Below are 18,648 nucleotides of genomic sequence, written 5' to 3'. Positions count from 1 at the left end.
TGCTTTTCAGCTGTTTGAAGCTGGAGAACAAAACTGAAAGTAAAAGACACAAAAATGTTACCTAAGAACGGGAAGCATAGATATAGCGCCCATAGAACAGATCTACCGCTTCTTAGACTTGCTTTCAATGAGAACAACATATTTATAACTAACATTTCTATACAAATTTAGCCAGGTTGCCCAAAAAGTTACATATTGCAGCTTTAAATATTCTACACAGGTTACTCTAAATCCATTACCCATCACATTACAGAGGTTATTATAACTTTGTGAACATTAGAGGAGTCAAACTTATTCTAAACATCTGATGAATAAATCATGTGTGATTAAGTAGGTCAATGCTAATGTAACTGCATTATACTGTACATCCAATTACACACCATTAAAATCCATAACTTAAATAACCAGCTGAATATAGTTTAGGAAATTAAATTAGGATGTTTTAACTTATTTTCATCATTTTGGGACTAATGTTAGACACTCCAGGAAAGTCCATCCAAGAACAAATTCACAGGATAATTTTTGTCATCAACAATAAAGGAAAGGGAACAATGCCGGGTCAACAGGGCCTAGGGTAATTACCCTTGGTGACAACGGATTGGGGAGTGACTTTGCCTTGGTGAACACAGGAGGACAGCTGTAGTTGTCTACATCATAATAAATCAATTATGAAATGAGCTTACACATGGCAAGAACACTTTCTCATGTCACCTTAATAATCCAACATAATGGTGTTAAGCAGTACAAGCACACTTTTTTGTAGTTAACTTTTATTTAACTAGGCAAGGCAGCTAAGAACAAATTATTATTTACAATGACAGCCTAGGAACAGTGGATTAACTGCCTTGTTCAGGGGCAGAAGTACAGAATTTTACATTGTCAGCTCGGGGATTCGATCTAGCAACCTTTCGGTTACTGGCCCAATGCACTAACCACTAGGCTACCTGCCGCCCCATACAAAAGCCCAAGTGTTCACAAATGAGCATAAACATAATTAAATCAATCTTTAAAACTTGCAATTATCATTGCACAAAAATACATAATTTGAAGAATTTCCATAAACTTTGTTGGCATTTTTAGATGACTACATCACCTGAGACTGCAATTTGATCGAAGGAGGAAAAATAGAGCTGTAAAGACCTGCTGCTTACTATTGTCTATCCAATGCTACCTCACAATGAGAATCTCAGAAGCAAAACATGGGTAATGCTTTCAATGCATCCTTTGTCCACCCTGGAATAGCCTGTTGTTACAACCGGCCTGATAGGTCATAGAGGTATACACCTCTAGCCCCAAATACAGATCTTCTAAAATAATCAGACTCATTTATTATAATAGATGGCCCATCTCCATATAGGGCTGAGTAACACTCTTTATAAAGAGAGATGGAGACCAGGGGGAGTCAGACCAGGGGGAGACACAAGGACACAGGACATCCTGAAGGTAAGCATATAGAGGCAGTCTGCTGAGGAGGGCAAAGATAATCATTACAGGACCTAACAATAGTCATAACCACACATAGCTGGTCAGTTGACTGATATTGGTATTTCGTTGTCTACTTCATTTTCAGTCGAGATCCTTTCCACCAAACGTATCCCAGGGGTGACCAACAGGTAAGAATCACAATCTTCTAAAATAGATGTTCAACAACATGAAAACTATAACAGCTTGCCAAATCTGCACATTAATGCAAAACATTTGAGTGTCTGTACGCATCAATGTAGTCAACTTGTACAGATGTACACAGTCTTTTGTTGAAGATAATTTTTATGCAACGCAGGAAAGGCAGATGAGCTTTGTGAGTTACATGAATTCACTGAAAACCAATACTAACACACAGTTAAATGAACTGTATTGCACTTTTCATGTAGCCTACTTTTGGCCAGCTAATAATAGCCTAACCACCGATCAAGCAACATTATGGACGTTCAAATCCTTTGGCTGTAGGATTATATTGCATAATACATATTTCCTGTATAGTAATTACGTGTTGTCAGTGTCATCACTACACAAGCTGTAGATTTCAGCTACAGTGGACCTAGTTACTTTTTTGTCTGCTCTGAACCTCACATGTTTTGGTTTATATTCAATATTGCTATTAATCTATGACTCTGCCTCTGCCTTGACCCTTGTGTCTATTTTAGGCTTATATTTTAAAGTTATATTGTTTTGCCATGACCTTTATGCTATGATACAATATATTACTCATATACAGTACACCTGTATACATACAGTAGTGATACTAGTATACCATTTTCCAATTAACTTGGAAAATGTTTGGGATCAAATGTTTAATTTACATTATGCATTCCAAAAATGGTACCAGAGAGAAGTGAAATACAGCCCTGGTGCCCTAAAGTTGTTGATGTATTTAATATTCTTTAATATTAGTGCTTTACACTGATATTAGATTATTACCACAATATGCACGGTTCCCTTTGTCATTAACAGAATAAAATGTAAAACTATCAAAATATGGTTGATATTGTAAAAAATACTGTAAAGTATGAAGATCTAAATGGTTGCTGTTTCTTAAGTTTGAGAAACGTTTGTCATGGGAATCCTGGCATACAACAAACCATGGCAACAGTGAGAACTGGCACTAGTAAATTGGGAAGTTTAGCAAATTCAACCTTTATAATAAAAGATACATACCTGCACAGATTTAAGAATGGGGGCTGCGTTGATGGCAGAGTTTGGGGCTGCATTAACTCAAACCTTGTACTGTATAAAATATGTACATATGTATGTATTCAATGCTCTTCCTGCCTTTACAGGTTTAAAAATGGGGGACAGTTTGATGGCAGAGTTTGGCGTCGCAGCTTCCTTTCTGCGTAAATCAGACAAGGAGCGTATGGAATGCCAGACTAGACCCTTTGACATAAAGAGAGAGTGCTATGTGCCTGACCCTGAGGTAGAATACGTCAAGGCCACAATCACCAGCAGAGATGGGGCTAAAGTCACCGCTGATACGGAGTTTGGAAAGGTAAATATTTTGGTGAAAAACATTCTGAAAATATATGACCTGGAAAATCATAAGATAATCATTTGTTCTACTAGGATAACTCTATGATTAATGAAAAATGAGTTATGAACTGAAATGAGTTATGCTCTTTAATGTTTAAAATACTTCTAACAAGAGACAACAAAGAGCATAATATTTAACTTCCATGCAAATCTTTCATTACATGTAAATGGATGATTTGTGAAAATGTTACACTGTGTGTAATCTCAAGTTAAGATTTGTCTCAAATGGAATACTTCTGCACATTGAAAATGTAAAAAAAACGATTTAATTTTCTCTTCTTTCAGACTGTTACTGTGAAGGAGGACGACGTCCACCCCCAGAACCCGCCAAAGTTTGATAAAATTGAGGACATGGCGATGTTCACCTTCCTGCACGAGCCCGCTGTGCTGTTTAACCTCAAAGAGCGTTACGCAGCCTGGATGATCTATGTAGGCAATGACCTGTCTGCTAATATCTCCAATAAATCAATGTATTAATTCAAATGAATTAAACTAAATCTTCGGTATCCCCCTTGTCTTCCACAGACCTACTCAGGGCTGTTCTGTGTCACTGTCAACCCATACAAATGGCTGCCAGTGTATGATCAGTCGGTTGTCAACGCATACAGAGGCAAGAAGAGGAGTGAAGCTCCACCTCACATTTTCTCCATATCTGACAATGCTTACCAGTACATGTTGTCAGGTAAAATATAACTTTTCATCTACAATAGTGCTGAGCGATTAACCAACATTTTTTTTTTTTTTTGGGGGGGGGGGGGGGTTAAATACATAATTGACGGTCTTTACATGAATTCCATTTCCCTAATTATTTTCGTAAACCCCAACGCCTATTTCAAATCAACGAGAGAGTGGGACGCTAGGCTGAAGGGAGTCGTAGTTTCCATTAAGCAAATATTCAACCTAGTTCAACGTGGAAATTAACCACAATTACCAAAATCCATTGACCCTGTTACGTTAGGTTAGATACACACGGATACAAAGACCACATGACAGAGGAATGTAAACAACACAATGATAAGAGAGAGGGGGGCTAGAGACAGTTTGTGAAAGTATTATTACTTCAGACAGCTCTCACCATGCTTAGGCAGGCTAGCCTAGCTAAATAGGATGACTAAAGACAGTACAGTATGGGGAGAGGGGAGAACATTGTCTGGCTGATTGGCTGCTACTGCCTGAGCAGAGATGAGATGATGACTTTTAAGGAATGAAAATAACACATTCATTAAATAAAAACTAAGTCATATTCACAACTGAAATATTTTATCATTGATGTCTACTGATGTCTACTGATGTCTATTGATCTACCCAATGTGGACCTGACGGAGACAATTGCATATTTTCAATGTTTTGGCAACTGAATTTTCACTATTTGGCTTTTGGAATTTCTGCTAAAAACCAAAAAAAAATTTTATGTCATTATTTCATAATGCATTTAATGTTTAAAAATTAAATATAAATGTAATAATCAAACCGAAACCGAACTGACCCCAAAAAGCGCTCATCGCTCTGCACTAGTCTACAGTGACATAAAATGTTTTTAAATGACACATTTACTGATACTTCTCTTTCAACAGACAGGGAAAATCAGTCTGTCCTTATCACGTAAGTACATCAACCAAAGGTTATATCCATTTGAAGCTTCTTAAAGTTAAGAGAAATCCTGAGACATTAACATTTGTATTTTTATATTCCAGTGGAGAATCCGGTGCTGGAAAGACTGTTAACACCAAGAGAGTCATCCAGTACTTCGCCAGCATTGCTGCTGTTAGCGGAAAGAAAAGTGTATCAGAAGAAAAAAAGGTCAAATAGACGGCAAATATTCAGCATTTCCCAATTTGCATTTAGCAGCATTGCAAAGCTGTTACTAAATCATGGCCGCCACTAATTTCATTTTTTATTTATATCATCTAAAAAATTAATAATAAAATAAATAATTTTGGGCAAAATTAAACCAGATATAAGTATGTAGAAAATATAATGGAATATATGTCTTAATAAGATCATCTTTCAGAACGAACAATCACCAAAATAAAAACAAAACAGTCTGTGTTTTGTCATGCAGCCACCATTGATTTTGTTATAATGTTTGAGTCACTCAGATAGCATAAGAACAAAGCATAAGAACTAGGCATAAGCCATGGCATAGTGTGTATAGTTGTTGAAGGAAATTAGCTTTAAAAAATAAAGAATAATAAACTTAGTCCCATGGCATTGCCCCCCCCCCTAACCTAAATGAAACACTGAATCATTATTAATCCTAAATTAAACATTCCTCATGGCTGGATAAGCATATGTTGACTACAGATCTTTGCAGCATTTTAACACTGTGTGGTTGTTGGGTTGTAGGGGACCCTGGAGGATCAAATCATCCAGGCCAATCCTGCCCTGGAGGCTTTTGGTAATGCCAAGACCATCAGGAATGACAACTCCTCCCGATTTGTACGTTCGGTCTTTGTTCGCAGTCAAATATAATTTAAATCTTATCATACATGTTCATCTTATCTGTTGTATTTTGTGTTTGAAATTTATTATGATACAATTAGTTGATGTCATGACATCAGCTAATTTTCCTCATGTCCATCAGCTAATCAACCCTTTTGGGACTGTAGATCATATCAAATATGTATGTGTGCAACAGAGCTGGGTTTCCATAGTATTTGTTTTCTTTTATATATTTTCTGTGTTTGCTTGAGAACCAGATAGGTGGAATTTAAACTTGTAGGACTATTCCATCAGTTCCATTACACCATGCAAGCTCAATCATGTGCACTTAAGGTATTCAAAAAGAAAACAAATACTACTTGAACTCTGATCTAATGTGATTATTCATTTCTGCGTTGACAATAACTTACAGGGCAAATTCATCCGAATTCATTTAGGAGTCACTGGGAAGCTTTCGTCTGCTGACATTGAGACTTGTGAGTACAATACTCAATTTGCCCAGGCTTGAACAGATCTCTTTGACAGGAAACACATTAATACCAAAAGCACTTTTCCATACTGATCAGATCTTCTGGAGAAGTCACGTGTCACTTTCCAGCTCAAGGCTGAGAGAGACTATCACATCTTCTATCAGATCCTGTCCCAACAGAAACCAGAACTTCTGGGTGAGTATTGAAACATCAAACTGAATAGGGTTGATGTCAATTCTGGATTAAACTGAACATTTCTGATGAAATCCAATTCAATTCTTATGATGCAGCACAGCCAGCCCAGGCAGTGTACTACCCCTTTCCCCCACTGTGAAACTCACAACACAATATAGGGTGATTTATGTAGTAACAATTATTTAAATTACATTTAAGCACACAACATTAAAATCCAATGCACACAAAATCTCCAGCGGCAGTTTTTCGCAGGGGTGTAATCTACTTAAGTAAAAATAATTTAAAGTACTATTTAAGCTGTCTTTTTTGGGTATCTGTACTTTCATTTATTATTTCTATTTTTGACTACTTTTACTCCATTACATTACAAGAAAATAATGTACTTTTTATTCCTTACATTTTCCCTGACACCCAAAAGTAACATTTTGAACGCTTAGCAGGACAGGAAAATGGTCTAATTCATGCACTTATCAAGAGAACACCCATGGTCATCCCTACTGCTACTGCCTCTGATCTGGCAGACTCACTAAACACAAATGCTTTGTTTGTAAATTATGTCTGAGTGTTGAACTGTGCCCCTGGCAGTCCGTTAATAAAAATAGAAAATTGTGTCATCTGGTTTGCCAGATAAGACATTTTAAATTATTTATACTTTACTTTTGATACTTAAGTACATTTAAAGCCAAATACCTTTACTAAAGTAGTATTTTACTATGTGACTTTTACTTTTACTTGAGTCATTTTCTTTTAAGGTATCTTTACTTTTACTCAAGTATGAAAATTGGGTCCTTTTTCCACCACTGGTTTTTCGAAACTCTAATGACTAATTTGCCTTCCTGTCAATTTATAATATAAATCAATGGAAATTTTCTAATTGACCCCAACCCTAATACAAATATATTATGTTATGACCTATACCACAGCATGAACACACATAAACTGAGCTGTTCAATTATTTTCAGAGATGCTACTCATCACTAGCAATCCCTATGACTATGCCTTCATCTCCCAAGGAGAGATTGCGGTAACCTCCATTAATGATTCAGATGAGCTAATGGCTACTGATGTGAGTAATATATCTATATACTCTATATGCAATAATATTCCAACCCCTTCTGCAATGCAAAACAATTACCTTAATTTGGGACTAGGATGCCTTTGATGTGCTGGGCTTCTCCCAAGAGGAGAAGAATGGCATTTATAAGCTGACTGGTGCCATCATGCACTACGGCAACATGAAGTTCAAGAATAAACAGCGGGAGGAGCAAGCAGAGGCAGATGGCACTGAGGGTGAGTGCTGAGGATTTAAAACCTCTCAATTCATTATGCAGTAGTATCTGATAATAAAAAACCCATTATATTGCCTCTACCAATCATAAAACATTGCCATTCTAGATCTTGACAAAGCTGCATATCTGATGTGCCTGAACTCTGCTGACCTAGTCAAGGGGCTGTGTCACCCAAGGGTCAAAGTAGGAAATGAGTGGGTCACCAAAGGTCAGAATGTCAACCAGGTGCGTCTCCAAAATGTTTTTATAATATTGAGCATAAAACTTGTCTATAAAGTTGCTAGGATGTTCATACCTAGAATAACCTATTGGGCATGCTTCTTAGTCCAGGACTAGGCCTAATCTGTGTCAGGGAAACAGTCCCTTAGTGTTTCTGTTGAGGCTATGTTGAGGTAATTTATATTCTCAATATTTTGTAGGTGTACTACGCTGTTGGTGCACTGGCAAAGAAAATTTACGAGAACATGTTCCTTTGGATGGTGATAAGAATAAACCTTTCTCTGGACACTAAGAACGCTCGCCAGCACTACATTGGTGTGCTGGACATTGCTGGCTTTGAGATCTTTGATGTGAGTATTTGATGTAAATTTGATAAAAATGGAATCTAGAACATTACAGCTGACAAAATAAAGTAACCGTGAACTTCTATTTCAGTTCAACACCTTTGAGCAGCTGTGCATCAACTTCACTAATGAGAAGCTGCAGCAGTTCTTCAACCACCACATGTTTGTGCTGGAGCAGGAAGAGTATAAGAAAGAGGGCATCGTCTGGGAGTTCATTGACTTTGGCATGGACTTGGCTGCCTGCATTGACCTCATTGAAAGTGTTGGTATCTTCAGTTGTACAGTAGTTTATATGATGTATCCTAAGTAATCTTTGAGATTACTTAGGAAAGGACAGACAAAGGACAGTCTTCATAAATGTCCTTCCATTACAAATGATTCTGATATTTATTCACAATGCTTTTCCCTTAACGTTAATTAATGTTCATTCATTCCTTCCACTAGCCCATGGGTATCATGTCCATCCTTGAAGAGGAGTGCATGTTCCCCAAGGCCAGTGATAATACATTCAAAGCTAAGCTGTATGATACGCATCTGGGCAAAAATGCATGCTTCCAGAAGCCTAGGATTGTTAAGGGTAGACCAGAGGCCCATTTCTCCATGGTTCACTATGCTGGCATTGTTGACTACAACATTGGTAACTGGCTGGTGAAGAACAAGGACCCGCTGAATGAGACTGTGGTCGGACTGTTCCAGAAGTCAAGTCTTAAGTTCCTGGCAAACCTGTTTGCAAACTATGCTGGTGCAGAAGGAGGTACTATGTGTTCATATCTGCAAAGACTACAACACACTCAAATAAATAACAATCCACAGTATATGATAGTAGTAATAATAATATATTTAAATAGTTATTTCATTATCATCCAGCACCTGAAGAAAAAGCGGCTGGAGGAAAAAAGAAGAAAGGCTCTTCCTTCCAGACTGTGTCTGCATTGCACAGGGTAAATCTGAGCTTAAATCAATATATTTCTGATGTTTCCACATGTCAGAATATTAACAAATGTATTATATTTGCACAAAATTTGAGATGCCAGTATGTTGTGGATTGGCATGTTAGCATTAAATGCCGTTGTGACTCGTGAGGTACTTGGAGACTCATTCACTGATGGAAAATTCTACATTTGTCATACTGACAGGAGAACTTGGGTAAACTCATGACCAACTTGAGGTCTACTCACCCCCACTTTGTGCGTTGCATCATCCCCAACGAGACCAAGACTCCTGGGGCCATGGAGAATCCTCTGGTCATGCACCAGCTGCGCTGTAACGGTGTGCTGGAAGGCATCAGGATCTGCAGAAAGGGCTTCCCCAACAGAATCCTGTATGCCGACTTCAAACAAAGGTAATAATAATTATTCATTTCCTTTCCAAAATAAATTAAACTCTTTACCTATTCAGGTGTTCCATTGTTAAAGATAATTTCTTATTCTTTACCCTCCAGCTGGTAATTACTAGTGGGAAACTCATCTATCATCCTGAGCTCCCAAGCAGTATATTAACACTACATCACCATCTGGCCAACCTGAGCAATGCCTCTTGAAATAACTTCTGATGTACCACTGATCATGCTTATCTAATTTTATGTCTCTTGGGCAAATGGGTCGAGTCAAGAGATAAAAATAGATACTTGGTATAGTGCCATAATGTAGTAGATCCATATATACAATGAGCAATTAAAAGCATAGTGGCCATACTGCTTGCGATAGACTTCCTTTATAATTTAGTAACTCTTGGTTAACATGCTGGGTTGGAAGTTGTAAAATCAATTGCTCATTACAGGGCCACCTTGTCGTCAATGTGTGCCATTTTCCTAGAGGCATGAACGTTTTGGGTAACTGTGGGATACCACATTCAAGTTATTTATGGTAATCTGGCAGATAAATGCAATCCTACCAAATACAAGAAGGCCTTTGTGTATCATTAGGTGTTCTTCAAGGCTGGTCTCCTGGGTCTACTTGAGGAGATGAGAGACGATCGTCTCGCTCTTATCATCACTGGCCTCCAGGCCAGATCACGTGGTCTACTTGCTAGAATTGAGTTCCAGAAAATGGTTGACCGCAGGTAGGAATGAGAATAGCTTAAACCTTTTCAGACAATGTATATGGGGTGAGGAAAGGTTGTATGAACTATATTTTATTAAACTTTTGCAGGGATGCCTTGCTTGTGATCCAATGGAACATTCGTACCTTCATGGGTGTCAAGAATTGGCCCTGGAGGAAGATGTACTTCAAGATCAAACCTCTGCTGAAGTCAGCAGAGACTGAGAAGGAGATGGCCAACATGAAGGAAGAATTCCTGAAGCTTAAAGAGGCTTATGCTAAAAGTGAAGCCCGTAGAAAGGAGCTGGAAGAGAAGATGGTTTCCATTCTCCAAGAGAAGAATGACCTGCAGCTCGCTGTCCAAACTGTGAGTAATATTAACTGCACTACAGTTACTTTGCTGCAGTCACATCTTTGGTCAAAATGGCCTTACTAGTTAGCTTTTAGCCATAAGCTATCAAGAGAAATGGAAAAACAGAGAGAAAAGAGACATGATTTTCTGAATAGATACGTACAATCAGTGCACCATTTGTCAATCATTTGTAGTGTCCAAATATTTTGCCTCCAAACAAACTTCTGAGCATTGGAGAATTTGATATACTTCTTGACAGCAAGAAGACACTATTGGTGATGCTGAAGAGAGATGTGAGGGTCTGATCAAAAGCAAAATCCAGCTTGAGGCCAAAGCAAAAGAGCTGACAGAAAGACTGGAGGATGAGGAGGAGATGAATTCAGAGCTAACTGCTAAGAAGAGGAAGCTGGAGGATGAGTGCTCAGAACTCAAGAAGGACATTGATGATCTGGAGCTCACTCTGGCTAAAGTGGAGAAGGAAAAGCATGCCACAGAGAACAAGGTAAAATAAGTTGGTCTTTCTTGTGATGTAAAAACTACAATTCAATATTTTGGATGAAAGTGTAATGACACACTGTTTTCTTAGGTTAAAAACCTTACTGAGGAGATGGCAGCTCTGGATGAAATCATTGCCAAGCTGACCAAGGAGAAGAAGGCTCTCCAAGAGGCTCATCAACAAACACTTGATGACCTGCAGAGTGAGGAGGACAAAGTCAACACGCTGACCAAGGCCAAAGCCAAACTGGAACAGCAAGTTGATGATGTGAATATCAAATAGGAATTCATCAAATGTATAACAAAATTAGTACTATCCTAAAAACAAGCTTCAGTGAATTGGTTACTCCAAATATTGTTTAATATATCATTTATCAGCTTGAAGGGTCTCTGGAGCAAGAGAAGAAGGTGAGAATGGACCTTGAGAGAGCCAAGAGAAAGCTGGAGGGAGATTTAAAGTTGACCCAGGAGAGCCTAATGGACCTGGAGAATGACAAGCAGCAGATGGAGGAGAGAATGAAGAAGTAAGATCAGATATCAAAATATGCTAACAAAGTATTATTCAATGGAAAACACAAAAAATGCATATTCATCTCAACAGGAAGGACTTTGAGATGAGCCAACTCAACAGCAAGATTGAGGATGAGCAGGCCTTGGGTGCCCAGCTCCAGAAAAAACTGAAGGAGCTGCAGGTAATTTAAGACAATTGTTTAAACATTTTAATTCTAAAAGTCACATTTGAACTAGATTTAATTGAATTCCTACTATTTTAGGCCCGCATTGAGGAATTAGAGGAAGAGCTGGAGGCTGAAAGAGCTGCCCGTGCCAAGTTGGAGAAACAGAGGGCAGACTTGTCCAGAGAGCTAGAAGATATCAGTGAGAGGCTGGAGGAGGCTGGTGGAGCCACTGCTGCCCAGATTGAGATGAACAAGAAGAGGGAGGCTGAGTTCCAGAAGGTGCGCAGAGACCTTGAAGAGGCTACCCTGCAGCATGAGGCCTCAGCTGCTACTCTGAGGAAGAAAAATGCTGACAGTGTAGCTGACCTGGGAGAACAGATTGACAACCTTCAGAGAGTGAAGCAGAAGCTGGAGAAAGAGAAGAGTGAGCTCAGGCTGGAGCTGGATGATGTGGTCTCCAACATGGAGCAGATTGTCAAGTCCAAAGTATGTGGTATCATTGGTAAATCAAAGAAAAAAAATCTATACATGCTTTTTAACGATGCAATCTAGTGATGCTGTTCTGTCATTCAAAAACAAATCTGTTTTTAGACAAACTTGGAGAAAATGTGCTGTACTCTAGAGGACCAGATGAGTGAATACAGGACGAAAGCTGTGGAAGGACAGCGATCCATCAATGATTTTACCATGCAGAAACCAAAGCTTCAAACTGAGATTGGTATATTTACAAAAAAATAATAAATTGAACAACCACAATAAATTACCCAATTAAGTAATATAATTTAAAATAATTTGAATTGCATGAAAACAGGTGAATTTGCCAGACAGTTGGAGGAGAAGGACTCTCTGGTCTCTCAACTGACCAGAGGTAAGCAGTCCAACGTTCAGCAGATTGAAGACCTAAAGAGACAATTGGAGGAGGAAGTCAAGGTATTTATACAAAGAATGCAGTGTCTCTTATCTAACTACATTCATCTTCAGGCATAATCACAGATTATTTTTTAAATGTCCTTACCAGGCCAAGAACGCACTTGCCCATGCAGTGCAGTCTGCTCGCCATGACTCAGATCTGCTGAGGGAGCAGTATGAGGAGGAGCAGGAGGCCAAGTCTGAGCTGCAGCGTGGCATGTCCAAGGCTAATGCTGAGGTGGCTCAGTGGAGAACCAAGTATGAAACTGATGCCATCCAGAAGACTGAAGAGCTTGAGGACGCAAAGTAAGGATGTTTTATTACTTTCTCTTACTTTTCAGGCTATTGAACCTTGGCTGAATGAGCGATACACAAAAGTACATGATAAATAATAGATGGATTACCTGTTACACAACCATGATATATTAGAGAAAAATGGCAGCTGTTCGGAAACTTGTTTCTCATCTATGTCAATCTAGGAAAAAGCTGGCTCAGCGTCTGCAGGATGCAGAGGAAGCTGTGGAAGCTGTAAATGCTAAATGTTCATCCCTAGAGAAGACTAAACACAGACTCCAGAATGAGATTGAAGATCTCATGGTGGATGTGGAGAGATCCAATGCAGCTGCTGCCTCTCTGGACAAGAAGCAAAGGAACTTTGACAAGGTAAAAAAAAACATAAGTCCTATTAGCCTTCATTATAGTACATGAGGGGCGGCAGGTAGCCTAGTGCAGTGGTTTTCAACCAGTGTGCTGCGGCACCTTTACAATGCAGAAAACCGGTAATCTCTTGCGCAAACCTATTTTAAACTAAATACCTATATTATCAGAGCTAAAGCAAAATATTTCTAGCGCAGATTAATCTGCGGTTGTGAGACTGGTTGGACGAACTGCCAATTACTCTTAAAGGACGTTGGAGGTGGCTAACGGTAGAGAAATTAACATTAAATTCTCTGACAACAGCTCTGGTGGACATTCCGGTGGTCAGCATGCCACAAATCTGAGATAAATTAGTATTTTTTGCATATGGAAAATTTCTGGGATCTTTTATTTCTGCTCATGAAACATGGCACCAACACTTCACATGATGCATTTATATTTTTGTTCAGTGTCGTTAAAAATAAAACCTATTTAATCTTCAAAAATGTTGTCAGAAAATAGATGATTAGAAATATGGATCCGATGAGAAGGAGGTCATTACCACTAAATAAATGAATAGGGAAATGCTAGCTGTGCTGCAGAATTATTTTATCCCAACAAAGTGTCATGGTTCAAAACAAGGTTGTGCTGGCATTATCCTACATCCTACCATTGCCTCCCATTGTGGCCTTGAGTAAGGCACTTAACCCCCTGACCAATTGCTTCCAGACCCCGTTTGTCTCGGGGGTTTGGATTGTGAGCATGAAGACACAGTTCTGTTCTCTGTAAGTTATTGGACAATATTGTCCATCTTATCTGAACCATACTGTATACTTTATTCAAGCCACTTAAAAAAATTGGTTTTTCAGGTCTTGGCTGAGTGGAAGCAGAAGTTTGAGGAGTCGCAGACTGAGCTGGAGAGCTCCCAGAAAGAGGCCAGATCTCTCAGCACTGAGCTCTTCAAACTCAAGAACTCATATGAGGAGTCTCTGGATCATCTGGAGACCATAAAGAGGGAGAACAAGAACCTCCAAGGTCAGAGCATTAGCATTAATTGACCTATATAACTTAGTCAATAAAATAATCATATTTTTTAGAGATCAGTTATGCCAAAAATATTCTAATGTACAGCAATATTTTCCACAGAGGAAATTTCTGACCTGACTGAGCAGCTTGGTGAAGGAGGAAAGAGCATCCATGAACTGGAGAAGATCCGTAAACAGCTGGAGCAGGAGAAGGCTGAGATACAGTCTGCTCTAGAGGAAGCTGAGGTGAGAATAGAAAACATTTACAGATAGTGAAAGTGCCAACATTTCATTAAGATTTTACAAACTATGGGTGGCTGTGTTCTCATAGGCCTCCCTAGAGCATGAGGAGGGCAAGATCATGAGAGCTCAACTGGAGTTCAATCAGGTGAAATCTGACATTGAACGAAAGCTGGTAGAGAAGGATGAGGAAATGGAGATGAATAAGAGGAACCAGCAGAGAGTTGTGGATAGCCTGCAAAGCTCCCTGGAGTCAGAGACTCGCAGCAGGAATGAAGCTCTCAGGCTGAAGAAGAAGATGGAGGGAGATCTCAATGAGATGGAGATCCAGCTCAGCCAGGCCAACCTGCAGGCATCAGAGGCCCAGAAGCAACTTAAGGGTCTCCATTCCCATCTGAAGGTATTACTTCCACACCACTGAATTAAAAACATTGCTTGTGCATTCAGAAAAAGAAAAAAACACTGTTTAGTGTAGTAAATCTATATAAAGTAAATAGTAAATCTAGTAAAATCAGTAATTCTTTCTACAGGATTCTCAACTGCAGCTGGATGATGCTCTTCGCAGCAATGATGACCTGAAGGAGAACATTGCCATTGTGGAGAGACGGAACAACCTGATGCAGGCTGAACTGGATGAGCTGAGAGCCCTGGTGGAGCAGACTGAGAGAGGCCGCAAACTGGCTGAGCAGGAACTGTTGGATGTTAGTGAGAGAGTTCAGCTGTTGCACTCACAGGTAAGACAGTAATATAGAACAATTAGGGTTCTCCTTAAATATCTGCTACTTGAGGTATGTAGAGGTAATATCCACATAATTTGTCATATATACTGTATGTGTAGAACACCAGCTTACTGAGCCAGAAGAAGAAGCTAGAGGGCGACACATCCCAGCTTCAGAATGAAGTGGAGGAGGCTGTGCAGGAGTGTAGAAAGGCTGAGGAAAAAGCCAAGAAGGCCATTACTGATGCTGCCATGATGGCAGAAGAGCTGAAGAAGGAGCAGGACACCAGTGCTCACCTGGAGCGCATGAAAAAGAACATGGAGCAGACTATCAAGGACCTGCAGCACCGCCTGGATGAAGCTGAACAAATCGCCATGAAGGGGGGCAAGAAGCAGATCCAGAAGCTGGAGGCCAGAGTAAGTGCACATTCTCTTCTATTAATTCAATGTCACATATTTCTAGCTCCAATATTAAAAGTAGTGGTTACTATCAAAATAAATGTACATGGTGTGTTAACATCGATCATATCTTTCTAGGTGAGAGAGCTAGAGACTGAAGTGGAACTGGAGCAAAGGAGGAGGAGTCCGTAAATATGAGAGACGCATCAAGGAGCTCACATACCAGGTACATTATATACTTTAATTTGACAATGCACAATTGTCAAAAAAACATGCTCAGAATGAAATGTAAGATATATCTACTGCATTACTATTTTTTGTCTTATTTTTGTGTGCAGACTGAGGAAGACCGTAAGAATTTGAGCCGCCTGTAGGACCTGGTGGACAAACTGCAGCTGAAGGTCAAATCCTACAAGAGAACTTCAGAGGAGGCTGTAAGTAACCTTCTATCATCCAACTGATGCATCTGTAACTCTCAAATAATTTTGTTTGCTATAAATTTAGATCATATTTAACATTTTTCACAGGAGGAACAAGCCAATGCCAATTTGGGCAAGTTCCGTAAGATTCAGCATGAACTGGATGAGGCAGAAGAGAGGGCTGATATTGCTGAGTCTCAGGTCAACAAGATGAGAGCCAAGAGTCGTGATGCCAGTTCCAAGGTCCGTGAAGTTGCTGTTTCAATTGAATGTATGGGAAAGCCTAAACTTTGTGGTATCTTGGACTGTTTAATGGTCATTTGGATTCTCGATATTAACTCATTGATTCCTGAAGAAAATAAGTAATACATGGATCATCTGTTACATTGTTACCAAGTAACTATACATACCTGTTGAAGTTCCACATGGTACAATTTCAACCAGAGTACACAATATTTGGTAGTAAAATGTTTTTCGGTACACAGTCAAATTTAAATGTTCTGGTAATCAATCTATCTATCTTCTCTGTCACAGAAAGGAAAGGATGAGGAGTGAGGCCAAGAGTTGTGATGCTGGCTCCCAGGTCAGTTCTTTCAATCAGATGAATTATATTGGTTATAATTTGCAAACTCAAATCATGTATGATGACAGCCCCAACCTTAATTGCTTTTTAAGTATTTGATCTCCAATAAACATACTATCATTCATATTATTGTGCCCTGTCATGGGTTAAAAAAAAAAATCAAAAGCATGACAAATTTTAGTTTCAGTGGTGAGTTACTGTGTGATGGCAAGTAACACATTTATATTTATTGTGATAAATGCCGGACATCTTTGCTTATTTAAATATTTTTGTGGAATCTTTCATTTACTAGTAGACAGAGTTGGTGTAATTCATGATATTTATATTGTATTCTATACACTCAAACAAGGAGACCCATCGTTTAATATATAGTTGACGATGCACAGAATATTGTAAGAATGTTTTTAGTGTTTATTACATTTTAACCTTCATCGATCTTCTGTCACAGAAAGGACATGATGAAGAGTGAAGCTCTCGGATGGACCTTTCTGAAAATCTCCTGACTGTAGTGCTTTAGTTGTTTCTCTATTCTCCATGTAACATGAGCAGAATAAAGAATAAAGTCAAGTTAAACAGCCCCTCTGTGTATTTCTTGATTCTATTATGAACAGGTATGGAATCCACTATTATTCAACGAAATTAAGTTAACAGTGGTTTTCATAATATACTTACCTCACAAGGAATCATGAAGACAGACAAACATCTCTCACTTTTGTGTCTGGGGGTGCTTCTGAGCCAAATTGGGTCCCCTAAATGAACAGAAATATTGTAAAAAAACAACAACAACTAATTAGACAAAGTGAAACACCTACCAATACCAATGAGCAAATCATATTTTGTTGGCATAAAACTAAGGATTTGTGTGGTTTAATTAGAAATGGATTATTATTAAATCATATATGCAGGTGAACCAACATTAAAGACAATATTCAATCAAAAATTTGATATTAGCAAATAAACTATTGTAGCATTTATTTATTATCTGCTAACAAACCTACCCTGGACTATTGTGTGATGTGAAGCCAAATAATCAATGGAATTCAGACAGTGTTGGTGGACCATGATAGTTCATTGGTGATGTGGACACCAAGGAACTTGAAACTCTCGACCCGCTCAACTACAGCCCCATCGATATTAATAGGGGCCTGTTTGGCCTGCCTTTTCCTGTAGTCCACGATCAGCTCCTTTCTTGCTCACATTGAGGGAGAGGTCATTGTCCTGGCACCACACTGCCAGTTCTCTGACCTCCCTTATAGGGCGTCTCAACATTGTCGGTGATCAGACACTGTTGTGTCGTCAGCAAACTTAATGATGGTGTTGGAGTCGTGCTTGGCCGTGCAGTCATGTGTGAACAGGGAGTACAGGAGGGGACTAAGTACACACCCCTGAAGGGCCCCATGTATATGTAAAATGTGAGTCTCGGTCAATTTTTTTTTACAAATGTATCAGGTTTTAAATGAGGTGAAAAGGAGACGAGTGCCGCTTAAGCAGGAGGGTCCCATTGAGACCACAGTCACTTTTTCAAAGGATCCCTGCATTACAAGACCAAGCAATTACACAATCAAGTCAGGAGCCTAGGAAACACACAAATAACATATAGCTTTGAGCAGCAATGAATCGGGTTCACAGGATAACAGAAAGGACAAAAGATTAGTTGGATAACAAGAAAGCACTCTATTATGTAGGAACTAGATTTCTTTATGTGCAATCAGTGAAAGCATTACCATGTGTATCTGTCAATCCCACAAGGATGACGAAAGGGAAGTTTAGTCTACTGCAGGAAGTTGGATATCTTTGAGTGCTGCAGGTAACCATTCTTTACTTCATTAGGTAAGGGGGATAGCTAGTCAGTTGTCCAACTGAATCTATTCAACTCTAATGTGTCTTCCGCATTTAACCAAACCCCTCTGAATCGGAGAGGTGCAGGGGGCTGCCTTAATCGATATCCACAGCACCCAGGGAACAGTGAGTTAACTGCCTTGCTCAGGGGCAGAACAGAAGATTTTTACCGTGTCAGCTCAGGGATTTGATCCAGCAACCTTCCTGTTACTGGCCAAACACTCTAACCACTAGGCCACTTATTGATTTTAAACCAATTATGGGGTCAATTTGACTAATAGTTCATGTTAAGATTTGTGAAAAATGTTCAGCATTATTTTCATTGCATGAT

The 18,648-nt window shown here is 39.1% G+C and overlaps 1 pseudogene; it reads left to right on the top strand.

Annotated features, from left to right (window-relative positions):
- Positions 1 to 2,785: 2,785 nt before the first annotated feature.
- LOC109899360 (myosin-7-like) lies at positions 2,786 to 16,450 on the top strand (annotated as a pseudogene).
- Positions 16,451 to 18,648: the final 2,198 nt, after the last annotated feature.

The sequence above is a fragment of the Oncorhynchus kisutch genome, linkage group LG11 (genome assembly GCF_002021735.2).
Source record: "Oncorhynchus kisutch isolate 150728-3 linkage group LG11, Okis_V2, whole genome shotgun sequence".
Classification (NCBI taxonomy): domain Eukaryota; kingdom Metazoa; phylum Chordata; class Actinopteri; order Salmoniformes; family Salmonidae; genus Oncorhynchus; species Oncorhynchus kisutch.
The sequence above is the reverse complement of the archived record's forward strand: the minus strand, read 5'-3'. Positions and strand labels throughout refer to the sequence as shown.